This window comes from Dermochelys coriacea, chromosome 6 (assembly GCF_009764565.3).
Source record: "Dermochelys coriacea isolate rDerCor1 chromosome 6, rDerCor1.pri.v4, whole genome shotgun sequence".
Lineage (NCBI taxonomy): Eukaryota > Metazoa > Chordata > Testudines > Dermochelyidae > Dermochelys > Dermochelys coriacea.
The window spans coordinates 37,408,862-37,431,888 of NC_050073.1; the positions used below are offsets into that span (position 1 = coordinate 37,408,862).

Genomic DNA, 23,027 nt, shown 5'->3' on the forward strand with positions numbered 1-23,027 from the left:
GAATGTTTACTTGTGCAAGCACATAATGACCAATATCCTAGCCTATGTAACTTTAGTATCTTCAATAACAATACTTTTTTCTTATTTGAGAGAACTTTTGGATTGTATATTCTGAAATTGGAATAAATCTCCTCATGCAGCTTTCTTGTAGTTACATATTCACAAGGGCATATAGAATGAAAACAAAGACAATTTTTAGGATTTTGTTAAGATTCATGCTTATGGCAATGTTGACAAAAATGCAAAAAGAGGCATTTTCTTATCTATTCCTGTTACATTAGAAAAGTTCATGCCCTGCTCTTAGCATTTTCCAACACAGCTGTAGAGTAGTTTAAAGCCTATTTTTTAAATAAGTGATGCTCAATTTGTCTTTGATGATCCGCATGATTCAGGTGAGATGGGAGCACGGTCGGGCCCTTATTTGCATAAAAATTAATCACAGAAAAATGTAAATTGATAAAATTTTGCCTGGCTTTTCCCCCTATTCGAGAACCCATGGATGGCTCCCAGAAGCAATCATCTCAGTATGGTGCCGCATTGGATGCTGTACAAATGATCACATTTGTGTTGAATACTCTCTCATTTAAATGTCAGCACTGATGGGGTGGTACATCACTAGAAAAAATGAGAAATAAATACACAGCAGCTGAAGACTATCAAATCTGTGGGCACTCTTTAGAGATATATGATCTAATCTGAAAAAATTGGTGATTAATTATCCTTTTTCAGAATGGTAATTGTTTTAGTATCACACCAGAAAAAAATCTGCAATTTATTTGGAATCAAACAAAAAACAGTAATGTTAAATAAATCATTACATCATTGTGTTTATTAGAAGGCGGCAATTAATTCCTAAGGCTTCTGTGATCTCCAGAACTACATAAAATAAAACAAAAGAATATTGCTATTAATTTTCAAACACATTCTCATCTTGCAAATCAATTTAACCAACATAAAATTACTCAAAGTAGTAACAATTCAAATATACCAACTGAATTTCTCCATCTGCAGTATATTTTTTTCTTTATTTTATCTGTTTGTCTAGGAACTTTATATGGCCTCACAAGAGTAAATGAGCCTCTCACAAACATTAATGAATTTCTCTTTATATAATATCTGTGAGATGGGGAAATATTATTATCCCTATTTCTCAGATGTGTAACTGAGGCACAGAGATTACACAAAAATTTCAAAAGCTCCCGAGGGGTTGCAGCACGGAACCTATCTGTCTCTTTTTAATCTTGTAATTAAATTAAATTAAACTGGAATTCTCATAAAATAGCAAATACTTCACTTAGAACAGTGAGAGAGTTTGGAACTATGTTGTAGCTCCAGTTCTCTGTTCTGGCTGAGCTGAGTTCATCTCAGTAATTGATAGAATTAATACTTTATGCCATCTTGCAGCTCCCAGATACAGGAAGTAGTCACTAGCATAAATTAGAGCAACCCAGGGAATGCAGCTTGTCCGTTTCTGAACCGTTCTTAGTAAACAGCTGTACGCACTCGTACTCCATACCCTTCAATTCCTCACTCTCGTGTCCTGTCCCAACACCAAGTGGTAGGACCTCCTACCATCTGTGGAAGGTGACAAACTCCAGTGGGCCAATTTGTATTCCATCCTGGTCCCCTGGCCCACTGGGGATATCAGTTGGCAGCTCTTTCATGGATACATGAACATGGGTGTGTACCTAGCGTGGTTCACCCACCTCTCTGACACTTGCCCCTTCTGTAGCATGAGGGAGACCCTTGAGTGCGCCAGGTTGCAGCTCCTTTTCCAGCTCCTCCAGAACCTTCTCCTCAAGTTCTGGGTGCACTTTTCTCCGCACCTCCTGATATTTGCACACGCAATCCATGGTCCCATGAAATTGAAAAATCCTTGTCAGCCTGTTTCTGGCACTAGCCAAGGTGGCCATGAGGAGGATGCTGGCCATGAGGAGGATGCTGGATGCTAGGGAGGTGCTCTGCAGTCGTGGGGCATATTTCCACTCCTCCCTAAGATCATGTATCTGGGCAGAGTTCCTCTGGGTCATGTCCACAGGCTCCCTGGATGCCTTCGAGGAGCAGTGGGCACTGTCTGGGGTTCTCTGCTCAGAGTCCCCTTCTGGCTCCCTGCTTTTTGAACCTGTGACCCTTACTCCCATCCCTGTTTTCTTCATTTGTTGTCCCCTGAATTTACATGGGCCCTGGGCTCAGTGGCTCCTCTCCTTTGGCTGCTGAAGGGTCTGGAAACTTAATAGGTGCACATAAAATTCACTTTCCATTCTAACATAGAAAAATTCACAACACATACATACGTGGATTATGAAAATATTCTTTGAGGGGCTGAGCAACCAGGCTCCCAGCTCTGTGTGGAAGGGCTGTCTAGGTGCATGGGATGGGCAGATGCTACTCTATACTCCTGTGCATATGTAGGAGGAGCCTACACTCTCTGATGGCAGGCCCCTCTTTCTGGTGCATATTGAGGGGAAGGGGTGTCGCTGTGCAGTCTCCATTCTGGCTTGGTGCAGAAGAGGTGTGGGACTGGAGAGCAAGTCTGCTCTGTGCTCACCCCTGGCAGCAGCAGCAGCTCCAGTCCTGCAGGGCTCCTCTCCACTCTAGCCTGTTGGGTCTTGCCATAGAAGGTGCTTGCCACAGCATACACACATATCTGCATGCATCAATCTACCAGCTCACTAACTGCCCCCCAGTGATGCCCCTCCTTTCCTGGCCCTAGTGCCACCAGGACAAAGGGCTTTGCCTGCTCAGGCAGCACAGGGGGGCAGTTAGTGAGCTGGTAGCTTGATTTGGGGGGGTGAGCCCCTCTAGCCCCGTCATTTGCCATCTATGAATACACACATCTAAATCCTCACAACCAAATTAAAATGAACAACCATAACTCCACATTCAACCAAAATGGGGCGTTTTACCAATAGACATGCCATAAAGTCAGTGGCCTACCACATTAAAGTCAGTTGGAGTTTTGCCATTAATTGAATTGGAGTCAGGATTTCATTCAGTGTCCATTAGAAAATATAAGGTCAGAGTTGCATTTGCTTGTGATAGCAAGGAACATGTACAGTGAGTCAGCCTATGTGAGAATTGAAAGTGAGTTGATAGTGTAGTTGTGATGTCTGTGAATATGGCTGAATAATATGAGATTTGGGGTGGCAAGTTGTATTAGTTGAGGTTATGTGGATGTAAATGTTGGTGTAACTGCCAATTTACTTGGGTTTTGTAGTGATCGCATTGGTGGGAATTGCACATGAGCAACCTTAAATTGAAGTTACCAAAGTTTTTTTTGCTTGGGGTAATTTCCCAGGGCTTTTAATAACTATATGTCACTGCTGATCACTGTTCACATGGATAGTTTTCACTGTTGGTATCCTTATTGTATCCTCACCTGCCTCAATCACAGTTGAATCCTCATTTCCCCCATGACCCACTTCACCCGCTTCTCCTACTGGTCCTCTGGACATGTGCACTCCTCTCCTGTGTCCTACACACAGCAATGTTTCCCCCATCTCCTCCAACACCTCCCACACCTAAACATCATCCCTCCCATACTCTGATCCCCACAATGCCACATATTTTCCTACCACATTCAAATCTTAAATGTTGATATATATCAGCACTGGGACAGTCCATGGGCATGAGGATAATTTCTGAGGAGGGGGGTTGGGATTATAGAGGGCCTGAAAGGGTGAATGAGTATGAAGGGGCACCAACATGGGGAGCAGGGGTCTGTGAAAGGAGCATGTGTTATAATTGATACTTGGGGTGCAGAGGCCAAGGTTGGCAGAAGTGGAGTGGAAAGCAGATCCACTGTTGTGAGCCATTTATGGTTCATTGGAGAAGATCAGCGCCCCGGAGAACCTCTGGAGGTTAATCACAGTGGATCTCCTCTCCACTCTGCATTTGCCACCCCAAGCCTTTCTATTTGAAGAGCCCATTTTTTCTTGTATCACCAGTCACCTTCCAGTGCTCCCTCATATCTCTGCTCATCTGCCCATCAATCCACAAAATCTCCTTAGTGCTGCTTCATGGTGTATAGATGATGATCCAGATGTAGGAGGAGTTTGTGGTGAGGGACAGATTTCTCTTGGAAGGCTCGTGCAAATAGCCAGGCTATGGTGGGATGAATGTTTCAGCAGAGAGGCATCACCTAGAAGGGGCTGCCTGGCCAGAGCTGCTCACATTGAGGCACTTGACTGGTGGAAGTCCTTGATGAGCTGATGCCTCAGTTCAAGGCACTCATCTCCTTTGGCACAGCTTTCCTGTGCATCACAGGAGTCCTTCAAGCATTAAGGAATTAACAATACCTGCCTCCCAACTCCACTACACAGAACCCAGTCAGTCCCCTGTTCCCAACATGCCTACTTAATACTATTGCGTCACACATCCCTAATAACAATCCCTCCCACACACACATCACAGACACCTCTGATCACCTTCTAAGGCCCCCTGCACAACCCCACTCCCATCAACATGCTCCCCTGTTCTCTAGCCCACCTCCATGCTCACCTGGGATGTGTGTAGAGCACAGCTGGCAAGGCAGGCAGGCAACAACAGAAAATGGAGGTTGCTGATGGAAGTTGACAGCTCCATCAGATACTTTTGGCGTAGCTAGAACTCATGGCAAATTAATGGAATAATGTCTGTTTGGTGATATATAGAATGAATGCATGTTTGGTGTTTGTAGGGACTTTGGCTTTTTTAGCCTGAGAGAGCAAAGCCTGGGACCAAAATTTCAAAAAGGGAGAATTTGTAATTCTTTCCTCTTCCAAAATCAGTAGATCTTGTACAATAAAGAAAATACAATTTTCCTAACAAGAGCTTGAGTATAAAATTTGGAAAGTAAATTCAGTCATTTAAATGTGAAAAAACAGAGAATTCAGTTCTGCTTTAAGTGCAATTCTGAATGAAATCCTAAATGTACAGTCACCAGAGCCACCTCTTTAATGTTTCATTTCCAATAGCACATTACCCCGCATCCCTCTAAGAAATTGATTTAGTTCTAACCCAGAGAGAAGAGTGCCATCTACCTAATCATCAGCACTGCTTCCTATAGTGCCCTGGGTTTTCCTTGGAGGTATTCCATCCAGGTGTCAAAAATGTCTGACCCTGCTTATAAGAATAGATGTAAGCCAGCCTGAGATATATGGCTGCAGATTTGGTTGATTTTACATATCTACCATAATTATTTGTTTGAGGATATATTTTTAAAATCTCATGCCTATTTACTATAATTCTGCTTTTGTTTTCTGAATAGAGATTTATTTAGTCCATAATCTTCAAGAACTTCACTCTTGTGATTTAAAATAACTGAGAATAGTTTTCATTTGGATGGTATGGAAGCCTCATCTCCTATCATTTGTGGTGAGATTATCATAAACGTTGAGGACTATCCATTAACAGGATGAATAGGATAACCATACAGGTGCTTCCCATCCCATAACTTCTGTGCCTGCAAGAGAGGGCTGTGGGAAAAGTTCCATGATGAACATCTTGTTGAGCTCCTCCCTTTTCATACGTCAGGGACAGAGTTAGGGATTCCACCCCTGATATCCCTGCACAGAATATTCCATGGGGCCTGCCATGCAAACTTGGCAGATACTTAGAGATCTGCAGAAGACCAGAACAAAGGTGTGAATATCCTATACCTCTGCAGCTTGTCTGGCCGGTCATGTCCCCACATCTCTAGTGAAGTGAGCTCCATTGGATCTGTGCCCACTTACACCAGTGTACATTGGAATAACTCCTTTAAATCCAACAGATTTACACTAGGATAAGGCCCTGTTACAGATCAGAGTTTGTAATATTCCATTGTTTGGCTTGCACAGAGCATCTTTAAACTAGGTGGGCAGCACCTGTCCCCAGAAACTGAAATATCACCTGATGTCTATGACATACATAAGTCTGCATCTTCCTACTAGAAAAACAGAGTGACAGCAAGACACAGAGAAAATTTCAAATCTGCTGGTAAATTTGCAGTAGGATCATGCACAACAGTGTGTAGCATATTTGAGATAATGCCACTAGGCTGGCTACAGACAAGACGTTCTCTGTTGATTTTATCATTTCATTTTGTAGATTTAAGAGGAGAGCATGCTCCAGTTAAAGTCAATAACAGATTAGAAATTAGGAACACCAAAAATATAAACAGAGCTTTTTAAAAAGAGGCAAATGGTAAAATGAGCAAAATATACATTTTCAGGTTCACCATACTTCTGCTGTTGCCTTCAGAATCACCATTACACAAGTATAATTACAACTAATTCTGAATTAATATCCTCTGAGATTCCTATTGAATCTGGTTTCAGTAGTGTCTTTAGGTGACACTCAATCTGGCAGTGTTATATCAAATAAAAATATTTTTTTTGAGCCCAGATCCTGGTCTGTGTCAGAACTACAATCAGTGCAACTTGGGAGTGAGGGAACAGATGGCTTTAAACCACCTTTGAGGATATTTGAACCTGGGGCCACAGTTTACAATCCCTGTCATAAATTACTATTTACTCAGCTGCCCAGGTCCCAAAGAGGTCATTTTTGCAGTAAGGGATTGACAGGACATAAAGGCAACCTGGTCCATGCCCCCTAAACTAAGGATGTAAAGTGAATGGTGAAGAAGTTGCTATGGCAGCCCTGTCAGACCTTCTGGGTTTACGGGTGGCTTGTGTGGGAACTGGTGCAGTTGATGCATAAATAGGTCATGGATTGAGGGGGAATCAGGGGAACACAATTACCCTGTATGAAATAAATGGATTAGTTTAATAAATCTGAGGGGAGAGCTGGATAGGGATTGGGAAGGATTCCCACTGTTAAGATTTTAATAAGTATACTTATTGGAAAGTCTTGCTCTTGAACAACTGCTGTATCTCTGTGGGGCCATACTATTCATTACCTTATGGGACATGTGGTGATGTCTACCTTGTATGGCTCCTTCTTTGTTGTAGGTGGGAACAACAAGAGCAGTGACATTATAAAAACTTTTTTGTTTAATAGAGAGAAAAAGTGGGTGAGGTAATTTCTTTTAGTGGACCAACTTCTGTTCATGACAGACACACCTGTGTAGCTCAAAGGCTTGTTTCTCTCACCAACAGAAGTTGATCCAATAAAAGATATTACTTTACCCATCTAGTATCTCTAATATCCTGAGACCGACACAGCTACAACAAATCTTTATTTAAATGATTTTTATGGAAATGAAAGCCATCAGGAACAGTATTCCCGATAATGTCACGGCAAACCTGGTGGCTGAACTTTGTGACTTTGTCCTCACCCGTAACTATTTCACATTTGGGGACAATGTATACCTTCAAATCAGCGGCACTGCGATGGGTACCCGCATGGCCCCGCAGTATGCCAACATTTTTATGGCTGACTTAGAACAACGCTTCCTCAGCTCTCGTCCCCTAATGCCCCTACTCTACTTGCACTACATGGGTGACATCTTCATCATCTGGACCCATGAAAAGAAGCCCTTGAGGAATTCCACCATGATTTCAACAATTTCCATCCCACCATCAACCTTAGCCTGGACCAGTCCACACAAGAGATCCACTTCCTGGACACTACGGTGCTAATAAGCGATGGTCACATAAACACCGCCCTATATTGGAAACCTAATGACTGCTATACTTACCTACATGCCTCCAGCTTTCATCTAGACCACACCACACGATCCACTGTCTACAGCCAAGCTCTATGATACAACCGCATTTGCTCCAACCCCTCAGACAGAGATAAACACCTACAAGATCTCTATAAAGCATTCTTATAACTACAATACCCACCTGCTGAAGTGAAGAAACAGATTGACAGAGCCAGAAGAGTACCCAGAGTACCTACTACAGGACAGGCCCAACAAAGAAAATAACAGAACGCCACTAGCCATCACCTTCAGCCCCCAACTAAAACCTCTCCAACACATCATCAAGGATCTACAACCTATCCTGAAGGATGACCCATCACTCTCACAGATCTTGGGAGACAGGCCAGTCCTTGCTTACAGACAGCCCCCAAACCTGAAGCAAATACTCACCAGCAACCACACATCACACAACAAAAACACTAACCCAGAAACCTATCCTTGCAACAAAGCCCATTGCCAACTCTGTCCGCATATCTATTCAGGGGACACCATCATAGGGCCTAATCATATCAGCCACACTATCAGAGGCTCGTTCACCTGCCCATCTACCAATGTGATATATGCCATCATGTGCCAGCAATGCCTCTCTGCCATGTACATTGGCCAGATTGGACAGTCTCTATGTAAAAGAATATATGGACACAAATCAGACATCAAGAATTATAACATTAAAAAACCAGTCGGAGAACATTTCAGTCTCTTTGGTCACTCGATTACAGACCTAAAAGTGGCAATTCTTCAACAAAAAAACTTCAAAAACAGACTCCAATGAGAGTCTGCTGAATTGGAATTAATTTGCAAACTGGATACAATTAACTTAGGCTTATAGATTCATAGATTCATAGATACTAAGGTCAGAAGGGACCACTCTGATCATCTAGTCCGACCTCCTGCACAGCGCAGGCCACAGAATGTCACCCACCACTCCTATGAAAAACCTCACCCATGTCTGAGCTATTGAAGTCCTCAAATCATGGTTCAAAACTTCAAGGAGCAGAGAAGCCTCCCTCCAGTCAACCATGCCCCATGCTACAGAGGAAGGCGAAAAACCTCCAGGGCCTCTCCAATCTGCCCTGGAGGAAAATTCCTTCCCGACCCCAAATATGGCGATCAGCTGAACCCTGAGCATATGGGCAAGATTCACCAGCCAGATACCCAGGAAAGAATTTTCTATAGTAACTCAGATCCCATCCATCTAATATCCCATCTCAGGGGATTTGGCCTATTTACCCTGAATATTTAAAGATCAGTTACTTACCAAAATCCCATTATCCCATCATACCATCTCCTCCATAAACTTATCGAGTAGAATCTTAAAACCAGATAGATCTTTTGCCCCCACTGCTTCCCTTGGAAGGTTATTCCAAAACTTCACTCCTCTGATGGTTAAAAACCTTCGTCTGATTTCAAGTCTAAACTTCCTGGTGGCCAGTTTATACCCATTTGTTCTTGTGTCCACATTGGTGCTGAGCTTAAATAATTCCTCTCCCTCTCCTATATTTATCCCTCTGATATATTTATAGAGAGCAATCATATCTCCCCTCAACCTTCTTTTAGTTAGGCTAAACAAGCCAAGCTCCTTAAGTCTCCTTTCATAAGACAAGTTTTCTATTCCTCGGATCATCCTAGTAGCCCTTCTCTGTACCTGCTCCAGTTTGAATTCATCCTTTTTAAACATGGGAGACCAGAACTGCACACAGTATTCTAGGTGAGGTCTCACCAGTGCCTTGTATAACGGTACTAAAACCTCCTTATCCCTACTGGAAATGCCTCTCCTGATGCATCCCAAAACCGCATTAGCTTTTTTCACAGCCATATCACATTGGCAGCTCATAGTCATCCTGTGATCAACCAATACTCCAAGGTCCTTCTCCTCTTCCGTTACTTCTAATTGATGCGTCCCCAGCTTATAACTAAAATTCTTGTTATTAATCCCTAAATGCATAACCTTACACTTCTCACTATTAAATTTCATAATAGTGAGAATAAAGAAAATAATAAATAGGCTTGAATAAAGACTGGGAATGGATGCATCATTACACAAAGTAAAACTATTTCCCCTTGTTTATTTCTCCTCCTACTGTTCTTGTAAACTGCTGGAAATGGCCAACCTTGATTATCACTAGAAAAGGTGTCCCCCCCACCCCACTCTACTGCTGGTAATAGCTCACCTTTCCTGATCACTTTTGTTACAGTCTGTATGGTAACACCCATTGTTTCATGTTCTCTGTGTATATAAAATCTCCCCACTATATTTTCCACTGTATGCATCCGATGAAGTGAGCTGTAGCTCACGAAAGCTTATGCTCTAATAAATTTGTTAGTCTCTAAGGTGCCACAAGTACTCCTTTTCTTTTTGTGGAAATGCAGTTGAGCAAATAGTGGGTGAGAAAGTCTACGCAGTAGGAAAAAAAATTTTCATATCATTTACCAAACAAATGAGAAAAGCAACATTATTTCACTTATATACGAAGATTCTTCATGATCATTTTCTGGAGAAACCTCTTGTGAAAGAGGACTGTTCTGTGGTATGGAGGTGAAGAAAATGTTCCATGAAAATTCTGCATAGCTAAATCACATTGATCGGCACAACAGTATCCTAAAGCCAAAAGCACATAAATATCTAGTTTCTCAAACCAGTGCATTACCTACATCCAATAAAATACAACACAGGAGAACAAAGGAGAAAGAAAAAGGGAAATCTACATGATGTACCCAAAACTGATATTTTAAATAAATATGGAGTAGACACATTTATTTATATAAGAAAATAGAATAGCACATGTTCTGTGTGTGTCTCTCCTCTTCTCTCAAGCAGGAATTGGCATGTTTTAGTAAAATATCTGGCGAGATATTTATGAACAAGGAATGCTTAGCCTCAAAATAAAAAAACAGATTTGATTGAATAGTTTTCAGTTCCTTTAACTTCTATGCACCCAGAAATATTGAGTTTTGGGCCACTAGTATTATTTTCAAATTTTTTGAATATAATGTATTGGGATTTAATCTTCAAATTATAAACAAAGATTAAACCAAAATGTGATTTATGATAGAAAGTGTTTCAGTGTTTTCATCTATTTTCATGAAACGGCTATATTTTAGTTATATTACACATAATACGTAGATATGAATAGGCTGATTATAACTTAGACATGTAAAAACCAGAGCCCAAATTTTCCAAACCTAATTTAGGTTCCTCTATTGCTGTTTAGGCATCTGAGTAAAAGTAACCTGATTTTCAAAAGCCCTTAGTATCTACAGCTCCTATTGATTTCAAAGGTGCTCACTTCAGCATTTTAGAAAATCAAGTCACTTTTATTTAGGTCCATAAATATGAATTTTGGAGCCTAAGTTTAGGCACCAAGGTTTGAAAAGGTTGGCTTATATCTAACAAAATTAAATACAAAAAATGGGCCATGATATGCAAAGACAGAGCATCTGAAGAAAAATCATTTGTCCTTGGTAGTAGTAGAATGCTAATCTGTTAATTTTTTCATACCTGTTTATTAGAGGCATGCTGATTTGGCCTGGTGTTCTCCAAAATAATTATTACATACAGTATCATGCTCAAATTATATACTGTACTGCATTTTACTTCATTATATTGTTGGAGTCAATGTATTTGTTTCTTGATAGAAGATGGAAAAGTCTTGATTTTAACTTCAAAAACCTTTATTTTCCTAACTCTTTGTTTCCTGTGTGGTATTCCACTCAGTTCACACAGTGCACTCTAGACAGAGAAAGGGAGAAGAGGCCTATGGTGCCAACTCCCCGCAACAAAAACATTCTCTCTCAGACAACAGACCTTCCTTTCAATATTTCAACCAAAGGACACGTAGAAGGAATTCATCCACAACCATGAAAGACCATGGAGAAGGAGCAACAAAGGTGGCCAAAAAGATAAGAGTCAAACAATATCCTCTAGGATCCTCTGATGCCAACTGTATTTCCACTTTGGTAGAGCACTAGACAGCAGCTGTTCAAGGGAGAATCCGACATCTCTCCCAGTTTTTTCAGAAGCTGTCTAGAACAGCTGGTTTTGATTTGGTATCAGTTCACAAATCTACACAGGCTGCCATTGAGAGATATATGATCCATGATCCCCTGTCATCTTGTGTTGCTGAGTTCTTACACCCTTTTTTGGGGACAAACTAGTGAAAAAACTGCGGCACGCTCCTCACAGAACTGCATTTTACTTGAAGGCAATGAAGAAAAAGTATATTCCTTGAGGATACTGGCAGCTATATCTGCTGCTCTCACACAAGAAGCAGCAGTGGATAGAGGGAAGACCAGCCATTTTTATGTTACTGCATGCCACATTCCTGTGCTTCAACTCAGGATTCCATTCAGATGTAGAGTTAACCAATCCACTGCTGCAACCCTCTGAGTCATGGACTATCATATCATAATTAAAGCCAAGCTAAGATCTAGAAGAAAGAAGGCCTTTTCCCAGGTTGAGCCTTCATCATGACAAGCATCAGGAGCTCAAAAAGATCTTCAGGTTCCACAAAGATGCCCAAAGAAAGACTCAAGAACACATTCAACAGCTGAGAGAATCGTTTTGGGGAACAGGTGGAGGTCTGGCTGAAGACAAAGTCCACCCTGCATTCTCTCAGGCCTATGTCTCATTCCTCATGCTCCCCAGAGGGAGGGAAAGGAAATGCTCCTTTTTAAAGCTATTAAAGAAATATATATAAATATATATATATAAATATATATATATATATATAAATATATAAGAAAGTTATTTTCTTTGATAGCTGGCTTCAGGAGAGCTCACCCCACCCTCACGTACACCATTCATGGTGCTGGAGCTCAAATCACCAGCAGAAAACAAAAGCCCTAAGCCTCCTTTTCAGAAGCACCAAAACTGGAAGGGTTTATTAAGGAGTCTGGAGCAGAAAACTAGCCTGACACCATCTACATCCTGCCATGATCTCCCTAAGAACATTTTATCCCCATTTCCCCCGATCTTCTTGACTACATATGGCCCATGCATTGTTCAGTGGGGCTTCCTCTTAGCAGAAAGACATGCTCCTGCTTGAAAGAACCATTAAGACTATGTCAGTGGATCTTTTCATTATACCATCAAGGCACAGGCAACAAAACTAATCCAAAATTAATGCTGAGCAGTGCAAGATAAGTTACCAACAAACTATATACAACCTCATCAGCAATGAAACATCTGATACAGTTTGCATCACAGAGACTGGGCTGAATGACTCCATGAAACTTCTACTAGTCTATCTCATCTCCCAGATTACATAGTCCACCATAGACCCATATGAAACAAGATGGTAGGTGGCACTGCAATTATCTTCTCGGCAAACTCAAATCCAAAAGAGGTGCCACAAGTAAGGCATTTGAATTCATTCATGTAACAATAGAAACCAGAGGCAAAGCTAACATAGGACTTGTGCTCATTTACTGACCACCACAGACTAAAGGACTCATGAAGGACCTTACTGATACGTTGTCAGTGATGGTGGTGAAATATCGCAGATTTTTCATCCTCAGAGTCAGAGTTCAGCATTCATGTTGACAAGCATTCATATATGCAAAAACAAACAAACAAACAAACAAACTCATCTCATCACTTACCTCCCTAGGACTTTCACAGATCATCCTAACCCACACAGCTGGTCTCACCTTGGACTGGTTTTTAGATTAGATGTCAATATCTAGGACATCACAATCCAGCTACTGACTTAGACAGACCATCACCTCACTAAAGCAGTGGTCAGCTCTCCCACTTCCCATGCAACAAGAAAAAACTCTTGACCCTGATTTGATCATGAAGCTACTCAGACTTAAATTTGAAAGTATGCTAAAAGACTGCAGCACTCCTCCCAAAGGATGGAATCATTCTGGTGAATCATTATCATTGTACCCTAGTCTCATTCTTCAATTCACTGGCTCCCATATAGCCCCTTCCTCCCCATTGCCCATATTGGTTGCCTGGGTTTTCTGATGCCCTACCTCAGATGAAGAGAGAAACTCAAACACCGAAGGCAGAAAACAAAGGCTGGAATAGTTTGTAACAAAAAAATTTCTCCAAGCCTAGAGTGAGGCTGTATTATAGGACAAGAGAAAATTCCCATCAGCCTCCATTGAAGCTGCCAGATCCTGCTCTAAGGAGCTACTCAGGGTGGTAACCACTTAATCAGTTCTGGGTGCCTACAGCCTACTACAGAACCCTGTACGAGTGCTGTGAAGAGCTGTCATCCTACTTCACTGAAAAGATCGTGCACATTTGGGAAGGCTTCTCTAGACGGATCTACTCCATCTAAAACAGCCAACAAACAGCCCCACTGCATTCCTGTAGTTCTGTACATACACTTCTCAGAAAGTGCTGAACAGCCTCGTGAAGTCCAGACCCAAGACCTGTGAATCTAACCCATGCCTTTCCTGGCTGAATAAAGAGAATCTTGAGCAAATGAAACAGTTAATGCTTCATTCAGGGAAGAAATCTTGCCTTCCTCCTTCATACAAGCAATAGTGAAACTGTCACTGAAGAAACCCACGCTGGATACATCCGTACCAGACAACTGCCTCTCAAACCTTCTGCTCCTGAGAAAGCTTATAGAGAAGCTAGCCAAAGACCACCTACAGGCTTATCTAACTGAAGCAAATATCCTAGACCCATCATAAACTGGATTCAAGCAAGACATGGAACTGAAACCTCTACAGTGGCATTGTGACAGGGCACAGTTCTCTGCTCCTGTCTTCTCAGACAAATAGCTCTAATACCTTCAGTTTGTAAACCCTGATGTGTAGTTTATTGGTGCTATCTCAGCCACCATTCTGTTACAGTCCCACTCAGAAACTCTGTTTACAAACATCATCCCCTTTTGCCAGAAAGAAGAGATCTCTCCACACAGAAATCTCTCTTTACCCTGGCCCTGCTAGCCTCTCTTACTTGCTCTCTCTTTCTCTCTCTCATTACCCCCTTGCACTTCCTTCCCATATACCTTTCTGCTCTTCCAGTTAATGGATTAACTAGCTTCTTAGGTACCCCAGCTCAGACTGATCTAATAATTAGCCCCAGCTTCCTTCAGTCAGTCCCTTCTTTGGGGAGACTAATTGGACTAAAAGTGACCAGAGTGCTGGTTCAGCTGCTGGTTCTCAGCACTCTGTCACAGGCAGTGATATATCATCTCCTACTGTCAATGGATGGAGGGCAAACATCCATTCTTATCCTCCTGGACCTCTTTGGAACATTTGATACTGTTGACCATGAGATAATGTTCTCCTGAGAGAGGTGTCAGGGGAATGTAGTAGATGGTTTAAGTCCTTCCTGGAGGAACATAACCGAAGAATAGTGATAAGAAACTGCACAGCCACCATTAGACTCTTACTTGTGGAGTTCCACGAGGATTAATTCTCTCTCTGGTGCTATTCAACATCTGCATGCAGCCACTAGGTGAACTGCTAAAATGACATGGACTCAAATGCCAGCAATATGCAGATGACACACAACATGCTCTATGTATCCTTCACCACATATCTACCACCAATGTAGCCCAGTGCTTGGAGGTGATCAGCTCATAGATGAAGAACAGTTTATTGAAGCTGAACTCAAGCAAGCCACAGATTATGCTGGGAGGCACAGGAAAGCATTTTGAATAGTTTACAGTTACTGTGCTGTCTTTTGATGGCAGGTTCACCCCCACAATCAGTCCATTTCAGACCATTGTTTAGGAGTGCTCCTATAATTCTTCACTGATACTAAGTTTTCAAACAGTAGGGCTTTCTAACATTCCTAGCTAGCAAGGAGACTCCATCCCATTTTGGTGGATGATGTCCTGGCCTTCATTTTAAACACCTTTATCATCTCCAATCTGGACTACAGCATTGTAACACCTGGGCATGAAGCCATCAGTACTTAGCAAACTCCAAGTAGTATGCAAGGCTTCAGCACATCTCCTCAGCAACACAGGCTACTGCAAACACATCAAACTTGTCTTTTGTTCTTTCCACTTGCTTCCCACAGAATAATGAGTCAAGTTCCAGGCCTCAGTCCTAAAAAAGTGCTCAATGGCCTGCTACTGGCATATCTAAAAGATAGCATAGAGTTCCAATGTGAAGACCATGGTTGACTACTTCACTTCTTAATATGATCAAAATTTCTACCACAAGGGTAAATCTCATAAAAGAGTGGACAGGAATGGACTTCGCAGAGACTCAAGCACTGATACACAATCGTCAGGGGTGGAGACAATTGGTTGATTTCTCATCAGTGTTGGTGCCCCAATGACCAATGCGGTTATGGGAGTGATGATGATGATGAATTGCAGCATGCTAGAACTGAGTTTTAATTGCAGCATACTAGAGCCCTTAGGAGGTTCACTCAACTTTTTGTTTCATTTGACACCAGTTCACTGGGGCAACACTGTTTCTAAGGGGATCAGGTCTAAGTACTGTCTGATTACCTTTCACATTGCTGTGACCTGACTGGCCATGTCAAGAAACATTTATCCAAGGCACAGTGACCTCCACTGCCTGCCTCATTGATGTTTACATCACAATCATCTGCAAGGCAACTTCTTGGTCCGCTCATCATATGTCCCAAAGTATTATTGCTTGGATTTGGCTTCTAAGAGGGAATCCCATTTCATCTCTCTAGGATACAAAATCTGTTTCTGAGGCAGGGGGAGTCCAAATCTTCCTTCCGGCTCGAGTTTGTTACTTTGTAATATTCATTATTCGAGTCGGTCAGTTTTATTTCAAGCTTTTCTCTTTGTTTGCATCTTTCAGATTACCTGTATTATGCCAGCGATTGTTAGAAAGTATCTTACCCCCTTTCTGTTTAAATAACTAAATAAATTCTCCTATTTGTGTTTAGCCATGGCATTATTCTTACTGCCTTTTATAGCTTTCCTGACACTCTTCTTTTCTTCTGAGACATCCCTTGAGATCCTTACTCTCCAGGAGTGAGAGTTATGTGAGAAAGTGTCTCTAGAGAAGGGGAAATTACTGACCTGTAATTTTGCAGATATCATTTCTTCAGAATTCTCACTCATCCACCCACCAACATGGAGAGTTTGGGTGGTGTCAACATTGAGGGGGTGATAATTTTTACCCCTTTATTCTGATATTAACTTTTTGAGACAGTTCTTATATTTCAATCTTTTTTATTGATGTATTTTATTTCTTTCTTTGGAGAGCTGTTTCATCTTATTAAACCATGAACTCACTGCAAAGTTTCAAGGATAGCAGCCAATCCAGAGCGCAGTGTGCAATCCCAAGTAGTGAGACATGCTCACTTGACATCCCATCCTGTGGACAATAACCTTAAAAACCAAACCACTTTCAAAGTTTGGAGAGTTCCATATAACATGAAGTAGAGAGATGAAGCCCTGGAGTGAGAATGTTGTCATACTGTGACCTTCAGTGAAGAAGAATTACAGGACTTCTTATTTGTTCATTTATTTTTCTCTTAGACAAAGGCCTAAATTGTCAGAAGTTACTCATTATGAGATGCTTGAGCTTTAAGGTATTGCAATGTGGACACTCAGAAAAGAGGTCAGGTTTTCATATTGTGCTGTACAACTAGTCTCTGCTAACTAGGCTCATATATGGTATCTCAAATAGAGAACTCAAAAACTGTGGCATCCTAAATCACTAGTCACTTTGAAAGTTTAGGTCGAAATATCTGACAACTTGGCTCTCCTGTTTGTGTGACCTCCCCTTTACACCTTTTTGGTGATTTTCCACCTTAAATGTTATATTGTTTCTTATACATTGTCTTTAAAGAGTTCAAAACAATTTGTTTTGAGGGGGGTAGCAGAGGGACAGGACCTATGATATTAGTCATTACTCATGACTGACAGTACAGAAGACTTGATCTGTTGCCACTTGATGGAACATGGCTCTTTAGTAAGGACAGCCAGACATGCCACCTACACTGCCAGTCTGTACATGTTAGCCCCTATTGACTTCACCAGAAGAAAATAAATGAACAGATAAGGCAAATCTGGTTTGGAAAAAAGATTGGGTATAATTTTGCCAGCAAAGTGGTAAAATGTCAGTAACTGCAGATTTAAAAACATAGATCAGGCTGTCTCTCATAGCTTCAAATGAAACTATAAGTGCTGTGTCTTGTCTTCTTCTCTTTTTTTTTGTAATTAAGAGTCTTAACGCATATATCAAGTCTGGGGTTAAACTTCTGATACTTTGTCTCTAAACTTGCTTTGAGCTCTGTGTCTGTGCTGGGGAGGAGAGAGAGAGAGAGAGATTTGCTAGCTATTGATCGCATGAATAGTTTTATTTTACTTTCTGTGAGGCATCTACTGAAAAAATAACCCACACAATTGCATCAGTAATACATTGAATAGGGAAATTAAATTATGTTAACTGGAAGTAACTGCCCTGAAACATCTAGAAAACTGTCTGTCAGGAGGCATTTTGTGAATCACTGCCTCCACCTAGTGGTATTTTCGGGGAATTATATGACTTTCAAATCCCTCCCTGCTAAATGATACTACAAACATATGAAAGGCTGTAAGGATATAATTTATTTTATGCACATATACAGTCATTACAGTTGCATCCATTAATGCCATTGCAGTTGAGTATCTGTCAGCTTTTCGTCTGTAAAAACACAATTTTCAGGGGTTTATAACTTGGCTATAAAAATTCACACTGTGCTGAAATTTGGCAGCCTAATAGCACTTTCCGCAAAGACCTTTTGGTGAATGCTGTGAATGTTCATTAACAATAATACATAAAACCTGGCAGAATCATCATAGACCCACAGATAGGCTATTGAATCCAAAAGAGCCTTGGCCTCAAGAGTATGTCAGTGGCATGTTTTCTTCCTTCTCTATTTCCAGCACTATTAGGAATAGAGAGAAAATAAAGCCGTAAAAATTAAAAAAAAAAGGATCATTCTTAAACCCACAAAATAAAAATATTAATGGCTTTGTAGTACCTTATAGGCACTGCTGGGTGCCAGGGGAAGCCTCGGTGGCAGTGCACAGGCTAGTCCTAAGAAATTAGTCTAAAATTCCATCCTGTGGAGTTTCTACTGCAAAGGTTTCCAGACAATAAAATACTTGACATGCAGGATTCTACAAAATTCTTTGATTTCATTTAGCAAATTCTTTGCACTTGAATTCAGGTTTTTAAAAAATGTGCAAATTTAGTCTTGCCCTCAGTACCTCCCCGACCTAGCTGAAAAACTATTTGAGACAATCCCAGCAGGCCTGTCTAGAAGAAAATTCTCTCAAGATTAAATTTACCCCAGTGCAGAAAGCATTCATGAAGTCCTATGCATTATTTGTCCCACTTTAGTTCTGTGCTCAAAGCTTAATTGGCATTAGTTTGTCCCCAATCCTATGTGTAGTAGCATGAAGGCAAATTGCTTCCCCTATGCACCACACATTTCAGGATTGAGTCCTTGAATAGTATTTAGGGCCAAGGCCACCTGAAGGAACACTTCCTAGAAGTGAATTTCAGCCCTGATTCCCTGCACCCTAAGCTGACAATCATCCTCAGTTTCTACCTTGTCCCTCTTTGAGGATTAGTCAGGCATCCTGCGGAGTCTTACTGACTGTTGGACACCCTTGAATGGATTTGTAGTGCACTGAGGTATATCTCCCGGCAGCCTCCATTGTTTTGTCAAACTAAAGTTCTGAAGGCCTTAGAAAGCCTAAACATTGTATTGTTTTTTATGGGCACAATAATAGTTTTAAGTGTAAAACCATCTTTCTTCCTGGTAGAAAAGATAATAATAATGAGGAAAAAACATAAAATCTGTCATATTCCATAAATCCACTTTCATCTGTGTTGGTAAGTTTACTCACGCATCTTTTCACATAATATTACTCCATTACTGTGCATCCGCAGGAACCCTCCTCCCCCCTTTCATTCCTGCAGAAAATGGCAGGAAAGCAAAAGAAAGCTGCGCAGGGGGAGAGGTCAGGGTGATGACCACAGGCACAGTTTTTTGAGGGGGGATTGCCCCCTCCAAATGGAGGTGAGGCGTGGGAGGTAACATGGGTTATGTGCCACAGCCCCCCGCCCCCATTTCTGCAAGTGTAGAGCTGCCCAGCTGAAGGAGGCTGCATTTAGGCTCCCCTGACTCTGCAGCTGAATGCTGCCTCCTGGGTCCTAGTCCCAGTTGTGTTCTCCTTCTGTGTGTTGGGAGCCTTCCTATTTTCTGTGCAACAGTGAGTGCCCGTAGTGGAATAGGGCAGGGAAAGGGAATGTGAAAGTTAGGGAGGCGCATGGCGAAAAAAAGGGGATAGGGGAATCGCAGGGGGAAGTGGTAGCCTGGCATGCAGCATCCCCTCAGTAGCAACTTGGGCTCCCCCATTAAGCAGACCCACCAAACCCTCACCCTGACAAGCCCTACCCCCCTACACGTAGACCCCTCTAATGAGCCCCAAACACCCAGACCCCCACCCCACTGATTCCCTACCAACTGCACCTGGACCCCCACCCCATCAATCCCCATGCCCCCAGCACCCAGACCCCCCCACTAAGTCCCCCACATCCAGACCCCCTCACAAGCCCCATCTCTCCACACCCAGACCCCCCCAGCTGAGCCCCAACCACCTTCGCCTGGATCCCCTACAGAGTCCCATTGCCCCCGCACCCAGAACCCCTCCATGAGCCCCTGGGCATCCAGATCTCCCACTGAGCTGCCCATAGCCAGATTGCCCCACACAGAAACCTCTTACCCCACACCTCGATCCCCCCACACTAAGCCTGTCCACACTTGGATCCTGCTGGACTGAGCCTGTCCACCACACCTGGTGCACCTTGTGCAGAGGGGCAGGGCTCCGGGGTGTTTCTGGTGAAGGTGCAGCCCTTGTAACTGTGTCAGGATCAGGTGCAGCCTCACTGCTAAGTCCCTGTACCCAGGGAGGTGGAGGCTTCAGGGTGACCTCCCACCTCAATGCAGCCAGTGGCCTGTGCTCCCCACTGCCATGCAGGAGCAACATTTATTTATTGACAAATAAAATGTACAGAATTTTGCAGAATTTTAAAATATTGTGCATATAATTTTTGGTTTTTTGGCGCAGAATTCCCCCAGGAGTAACATAATTCTGGGCCAGATTTTGTCAACCTTACTTACACTGAGTACTACCTTACCCCATAAATATCCCTGTCAATTTAACTGGGACTGCTTGCAGAGTGAGATATTGTTTAGCGTAAATAAGTGTAGCAGAATCTGGCCCTGTACTCTGTGTTCAATGGGCCAAGATAAGAAGAGAATTTTTTCTTGTAAATGTCCCTATTTTTAAAAGGCATACTTTGAGCATTTTTAGAACACATTTTTTAATGTTTTATGAAGTGGTCCCCAAGCTTTTTTCCCCAGAAATCCCTTTGGCATCTAAGTGTCCCAGACCCCTTTCATTTCTTTCATTTCTGATATTATCGGAACAGCCCACTCCCATCCCCCGAGCATAGGAATGCCTATGCCAACGTGAGCTCTCATGCATTGTGCGAGTGAGGTAACTCTGTGTGGAGGACTCCATTTTGAGTACAAAATGGAATCCTCCATCTGGCAAAAGTGCCGGAACCCTATCTGGCACATTCTGGCCCTGGCTCAAGGGATAGGCCCGTGCATAAACCACAGTGGATCACCAACAGTCTGGAGACCCCACTTCGGGAACCACTGGGTTATTATATATCATAATACCAAACATATATACTATTTTAAAATGTTATCACTATAATACACATGCCTTAGTATACTGCCTAACTGACACAATTACAAGACTAGCTGCACCTCTTTCCCCTTCTTGTTCCTGTACATTTTTCCGTACAAACTGCTATTAAACTCTAGGAAGGATTTCTGGAAAAATGCACCATAAAACCAATTATATAGCTGACATACATCAATGATATTTCATTCTCTGGACAAATGACCTAAACTCCCTCATAGATTTTTGCCACAACTTCAACAACCACCACCCATCTATCAAACTCTCTCTAGTACACTCCCATATCAACATCAACTTCCTTGACACCACGATCAGCTTCAACTATGGAACAGACAACTATATACAAGAACTCCCTGGATCGCCAGACTTACCTTCACAGATCCAGTAACCACCCCACACAGCAAGAAATCTGTTGTCAACAGAGAGGTACTCAGATACCATAAAATATGTTCTGAGGAGAAAGTCCAAAATACATATTAAACACACTTAAAACCACCTTCACCAAACAAGGACACTCCACCAGAGAAGTAGATCACATCATGGAACGGGCCATCCAAATACCCCAAGAGAACCTGCTTTGGTACAGAAAAAAGCCCCCACTGACCGTACCACCCTAGTAGTCACCTACCAACCCACATTGAAACCTGTACAGGATATCATCAAACAATTACAACCCATATTTGATGGGGACCACATCCTGAAAAAAATCTCTCCGCAAACCCCTTTTTTGGTTTTCAAACAGCCTCCCAACCTTCCTGAGTCAGAAGCAAGCTCCCCACACACCAAATCAATGTGGCACTAGACTGTGCCAGAACAACAAATGCACAACCTGCAGACATATCTCCGCTGCTACAATGATCAATATGCCTTGCAACACATCTTTCAAGATCCAGGGGTCTTACACATGCCTATCACAACATGGGTATACTTTATCTAATGCACTAAATGCCCCAACAACTATGTGGATCAAATTACTGTGCTCACATAGACAATCACTATGCTCACACACAAAAGTGATAAAAGACAAAAACACCATGTCACCTGTGGGCAAACACTTAACAAAATGATCATTCCATGTTGACCTCACAGTCCTCATCCTCAAAGGAACCTTTCACAACACCTTCAAAAGATGAGCTTAGGAACTTAAATTCATAACTTTGCTAGACACTAAAGATCGTAAACTCACTAGAGGTATTGGTTTTATGTCCCTTTACAACAATCTGTAACCTACTACCCCTCCTTTGTTCTGTGACTACAGAGGTGTTAATGGGCCACTTACAAGGTGGTACCTCTTATGCTTAACAATCTTTTCCTAATGTGACACTCTGGTTTTCTTTCCTAGACCTGAAGAAGAATTCTATGTGGTTCAAAAACTTGTCTCTTTCACTAACAGAGGATGGTCCAATAAAAGATATTACCTCACCAACCTTGTTTCTCTCCTAAACCAATATCTTAATACAGTAGACATCCTAATAACCAGGTTAACATACAATATTCACAAATTATTACAGAGCAGCTCCACATCCATCACACTAACATCTACCGTATGTTATTTAGTAAGTTGTGTACATTTTCTATTCAAAGTCTCTATATATGCACAATACAAGCTTAAATACATATGCTGTATGTTAAAATTTGGTGGGCTTGCTTCTCAGTTGCCCTGCATCTTCTGTAGTCATTAACATCAGTGTGAAGTGGGTATAGTGAGCTGTAGCTCACGA

General features: G+C 42.0%; 1 protein-coding gene across 1 annotated transcript in view; it reads left to right on the top strand.

Moving 5' to 3' along the window:
* The window catches only part of DCDC1 (doublecortin domain containing 1), a 421,814-nt gene that overhangs the window by 313,020 nt on the left and 85,767 nt on the right, over positions 1–23,027 (top strand).